The 5,263-nt window shown below is 50.8% G+C and overlaps 1 protein-coding gene and 1 pseudogene across 1 annotated transcript in view; both read left to right on the top strand.

Moving 5' to 3' along the window:
* The window catches only part of LOC104911288, a 20,062-nt pseudogene that overhangs the window by 10,916 nt on the left and 3,883 nt on the right, over positions 1-5,263 (top strand).
* Positions 2,498-5,263, top strand: part of DAAM1 (dishevelled associated activator of morphogenesis 1) — an 88,667-nt gene continuing 85,901 nt past the window's right edge. The window contains 1 exon segment of the mRNA XM_031553730.1: positions 2,498-2,588. The gene's annotated coding sequence lies outside the window, so the exon portion shown is untranslated.

Genomic DNA, 5,263 nt, shown 5'->3' with positions numbered 1-5,263 from the left:
GGGGGGTGGAGGGGGGAGGTTTGTTTGAGCAGCGATGGAGCTGCTGCAGCCTACGGCTTTTTTTCGGGTGCAGTGATTTGAGCACCTCTCCGGCATCCAGCTGATCTTCCAGAGGGGCCGGGGGGAGCCCCGATAGGCGAGCTTCCTCGGGGTGATCGCTGTGCTGCTTTTGCAGACTCAAAGGTTTCCCCTTGGAGCAATGCCAGCCGGCTTTGGGAAGAAGAATGGGTCGGATACAAAGGGGTTTTTTTTAAAGCCCATTAAGTCGCCTCGGGGCTGAGCTCACGTTCCCACCGCCTGGGCGGTTGGTGCAGGGGGAGCGCCTTCTGTTCCCATCGCCTCACCCAAGTGGGAAAATTCCTGTTCCCCCTGCCCACACTTCCCAGCCCTGCGCAGGGAGGGAAGTCGCTCAGAGGGAGCTGGAGGTTCTTCTCCAGGGGGCTGAGTGTGCCCTGAACGTGTCCTTTGGAGAGATGGAGGTGTGTCAGAGATGGCAGAAAAGGTGACCTCATGGAGTGACGCCAGCCTGGGGGATATTGCATCTCCCACCATTCTATGCCAGAGTCCCTGTCCCTGTCCCACTTCTTGCACAACCATGATCTGCCCTGAAACTTGAACAGCCCAATAGTCCCATCAGCGCCTCTATGCTTCAGGGCTTCTGGAGGCAACAAGCAGCCCTAGGAGTCAGCTCTTACTCATGCTGCCTCCGTGGAAAATATAAGAATGGGGTTAGTAATGCAGCTGTGACTAAGGAGAATGCAACTGGGAAGGTCTCCGCTGCTGCCATTGTGGCCAGGATTTCCCTGTCTGCTGGCATGGAGACTCCCTGGTGCCACCAGTATGGGGACAGAACCCTGATACCAATCCCAGAACATCCCTTCATGCTAGGGGTGATGCTGTACCAACATATCAGATCCATCCCAAGTCCTGTTCTCATAAAGAAATCCATTACCTGGACCTGAGAAAGCCACAGAGATATTTTGAAAGATACTGGGAGCACTCAGTCTGTTTACACAGCCATCAGAGGGCAGGGAAATGTTCCTGCAGGTGCTGGTCGCTGAGTCTTCACATTCCAGCTCAGAGGAACAAAACCTCTTAGCTCTGCACTTACCGGAGACGAACTTGAAGTTGTCTGGAGTCAGGCGCTACAAAAATGTAATGATGCAGGAGAAATCAGGGGAACCAAAATAGCCAGCAAACACAGATGGTCTCGTGATGCAGGGTGCCCAGACAGATCTCAGGGTGCTGCAGGCTCTGGGTGACCCTGTCTGGGTCACTGAGGACAGACTTCCAAGAGTTGGCTCAGCCAGCCAAGTCCTCATTTTGCAAAATAACATAGGCACTTAGAAGACTGAATCATATCGAACACTGGGGGGTATTTAAATATTTCTAGTGCATCTGTACCCTTGATGAGGGCTCTTAATTCCTGTCCAACAAGCTCCTTTCCCCACCGGATGAAGACCTGGGAGTGAGCTGCCTTGTGCCCCAGCAAGGTGATGGAGGCTCATTGCAAGCCTAAGGTGACATGAACCCTTCCTCACTCCATCTCTGGGGCACAGCACTCTCCCAGCCCTGCAGATCACTTCCACCCCCCATTTACACTTCCTTGCCCCAACCTGAGGTTTTTCATGGGATTTAAGTGATGCCCTCTTTTTCATCAACCCACTCTGCAAAGGCAACGAATTCAGCTCCTATTATATTTTCCCTGTCTGCTTTGAAACAGGGATTTGTTTTTGGTCTGGCATCTTTTGTGGCAATTCAGTGCAAGAAAAGTAACTTTCAAGGACAGGGCCTGTGGGCGGTGGGGGCTGTGGAGCAGCATCCCCAAAGTGGGACCTCCTTGTACTCCGTACAGCATGCATTTGCACGTGGTCATTGACGCAAAAGGGAATTTGCTTACAAGCAAATTACAAATTCTTTACAAGCTTAAGGACTTTGCAGAATCAGACCTAAATCCCAGCAGCAGCACAGCCCAGCCCTGCCTTGGGAATGCGTTTATTTTCCTTTTGGAGGCTGCACAGCATCATGCCAGAGCTGTGCCTTTCCTGCCAGCAGCCAGCAGCCACTGGGGTCTGGGCTGAGCCATCTCCTTGGTGCAGCTGGAGATAAGGTCTCCAAGCAGTTCCTCCCCATGCCAATATTAAGCCACAAAAGGGCCTCTATGTTCTCTAAAAGCCTCGGATCAAAGAGGGCCAAAGCACAGTGCAGTCTCCTATCTCTGAGCTGAAGCCAGCCCTGGCTGCAGCTGATGGGAACCCTCTAGTAAGGCTCTGCTTGCTTGGTGCTAGGCCATTCCGTTCAGGTTGGATGTTAGCTGTTGGTTGCCCAGGGAGTGGTGGGGTCACCATCTTTGGAGGTGTTCCAGAACGGTGGAGATGTGACTGAGGGACGTGGGCAGTGGGTACGGTGGGGGTGGGTTGGGGATCTTGGAGGTCTTTTCCAACTTTAATGACTCTCTGATTCTATGATTCTATTTCACTTTTATGATAGGGTAGATTCCACATTCCTCTGCTGCCAACAGAGCCAAGGATGTCCTTCCAAGTTTCACTGGTGCAGACAGACAACAGCTCTCCCCTGGGGACAGTACGGTATTGATCTTATACAGATTGAGCTCTGAGAACATGTACAGGTTCAGTGAACAGTTAGTACAAACAATACCAGTTATATTCCTGCAAGGAATTCTCTCTCCTTCCCTCAGCTGAATGTCTTTGTTCTGTTTTGCACCCAAAGAACCACTTGCACTGAGACCCTCCTGTTACCAGGCATTGCAGGATTATCCTCCAGACTCACAGTGTCCCTTTTTGAGGGCTGGATGCTCATCTGCCTTGCTGCTGCATGTGTCCTACATACCCAGTGAGGCTGCGGGCAGCTGATGATTGGGCTTTGTGTCTGAATATAGGAGCTTAATTTAATAGGCAGCTGTTGGAAAAACAAGCAAGAAAGCAACACAGTGGGACTTGATAAGCAGCCTCCCAACAAGCTCCAAGGAGGCAATTACAGGAAAATGGCCGAGCTGCTGCCATGTGGAAGCATGTCCAGGTGCTGGCTGTTCCACAGCTGGCAAACCCTGGCTATGTGTTCCACCACCAGCACTGTGTGGGTAATGTGTGTACTGGAAGAGGTGGGTGGGCAGGGGTGGACACTGGGAGAACAGGTAGGGTATTAGCGAGGATTTCTTCTCAGAAGGAGTGATGATGTGGTGGCACAGCTGCCCAGGGAGGTGGTGGAGTCGTCATCCCTGGAGGTGTTTGAGAACCATGGGGATGTGGCACTGAGGGATGTGGTCAGTGAGCATGGTGGGGGTGGGCTGAGGTTTTGCTTAGGGATCTTAGAGCTCTCTTCCAACCTTAATGATTCTACAGTTCTCTGATTTTGTGCAAGAGAAGGGTGAATGCAGGAGCATAAGGGCAGCTGTGCTGAGCTGGATATGGGGACTGTCCCACCAGCATCCTGTCCATAGCATGCAGGATGAGCATCATGGTTCTTCAATAACAAATGGTATGGGAAGGGTACAGGGATGTTTTCCAGTAAAATCTCCAGGGCTACAGCAGCCTGCAGCTCCACAACTTCCTTGGACTTGTATTGCAGCGTTGTATTGAATAGGCCGATCCAGTCACCTGGATGAAAAATGCTCCCTCTCTTTGATTGTTAGCTCTGTGATGAGAACAGAGATCAGAACTGTTCATCTTATTCAAACCAAGAACTTGTGTAGTCGTTTTTCCTCTTTTCTCATTAACTCATTTGCTTTCTCGTCTGCTGCTGAGCAAAGAGTTCATTGCTTTCCCCGGGTTGCCTATGCCAAACCACAGGACCCCGTTGCCACAAAGTGGTGGTGACTCAGAGCCCATTGTCATGAGCATGAGGTTAGGACTGTTTCCCCCACAGCGCATCACTCACATCTATCTCTGCTGAATGTCAGCTGCCATTTTCTCCCTGAGCATCCCAAGGTGTCCCCAGCGTGAGCGGAGATGTGGAGCAGCACAGATCCTGCACAGATTTCCCCTCTGCTCCCCTGGGTACCCCTTCACCTCTGTCTGTTCCTTATGGCTACTGTCCTTAATTCTTCATGCTTCTTACCCTCTCCAAGAGGGGGTGGATGAAGGGTTTTGAAGGAGTCTTTCTAAAATCCATATGCATTATATCCATTTCCAGATCTCTGCTGTCCTTCAGCTCTTTGCTTCCAAGGACTGCAACAGATTTTGTGAGCCATAATTTCCCTCTCCAAAAACTGTGCTGACTCTTCCTCAACACACTCAGTTTACCCAGCCTCCCAGCACTACCATCAGACTTGCTGCTCCAGCCCTCAACACCTTTCCCCAAAATGCCCCTAGAATTGCTACGTCCTATTCCTCTAGCACCAAGAGTTGGAGGTCAGAGAGCCCCAGCACACTGCAACAAGCACATCAGTGTTAGCACTTTGGGTTCCTGCAGCAGCCCTGTGCAAAAGCAAGCTGCTGGTGGCAAAAGCATTTTGCTCCACATTTAGGTTCCCCTCGTTGGCCCTTCCTTTGTCTTAATGTCTCTTAGGGCCCATGTGAAACCAACCTCTGTAATCCCTCGCGGCCTTCAGATCTTTCCATTGGTCTGAAGGGTTGTCGCTGAGAAAAAAAACAAAACAATATGATATATAAATAGCTTGACTTCTTATCCAGAAAAGAAATATTTATTTAAGCTATAATGTTACACACTGTTAATTCAATCTTGAGTTTTGATCTGCACCAAAAGCAATAGCAGATCCCCTGGCATGAAGGCAGTGGGAATGCACAGCATGGTCCTGCAGAGAGGTGATGGCAATGCCATGCACAGCCATCAGGGAAACAGGAACCTTTGGAAAAGTGATTTATGACTTTCCAGCTGGCAGGCAGAGATTTGCACTGCTTGGGAGAATGTTGTCATGCACTGTGAAAGCAACTGGGGTATGGATCTTGTGTGCCTGTCCTCACCTGTGTCACCGGCCTGGTGACATGTTATCTGCAGTGCTCATCAGCTGGTGGGGAAGGAGAAGGGATGGAATAGGGTGGGACAAGATGGGATGGGACAGAATGGACTGCAATGGGATGGGATGGGATGGGATGGGATGGGATGGGATGGGATGGGATGGGGCTGAATGGGATGAAACAGGATGGGATGGGACAGAGTGGAATGGCATGGGATAAGATGGAGTGGAATAGGGTGGGATGGTATGGGATGGAACAGAATGTGATAGAGTTGGATGAAATGGGATGGGATGGGATGGGATGGGATGGGATGGGATGGGATGGGA

The sequence above is a fragment of the Meleagris gallopavo genome, chromosome 5, assembly GCF_000146605.3.
Source record: "Meleagris gallopavo isolate NT-WF06-2002-E0010 breed Aviagen turkey brand Nicholas breeding stock chromosome 5, Turkey_5.1, whole genome shotgun sequence".
Lineage (NCBI taxonomy): Eukaryota > Metazoa > Chordata > Aves > Galliformes > Phasianidae > Meleagris > Meleagris gallopavo.
The sequence above is the reverse complement of the archived record's forward strand: the minus strand, read 5'-3'. Positions and strand labels throughout refer to the sequence as shown.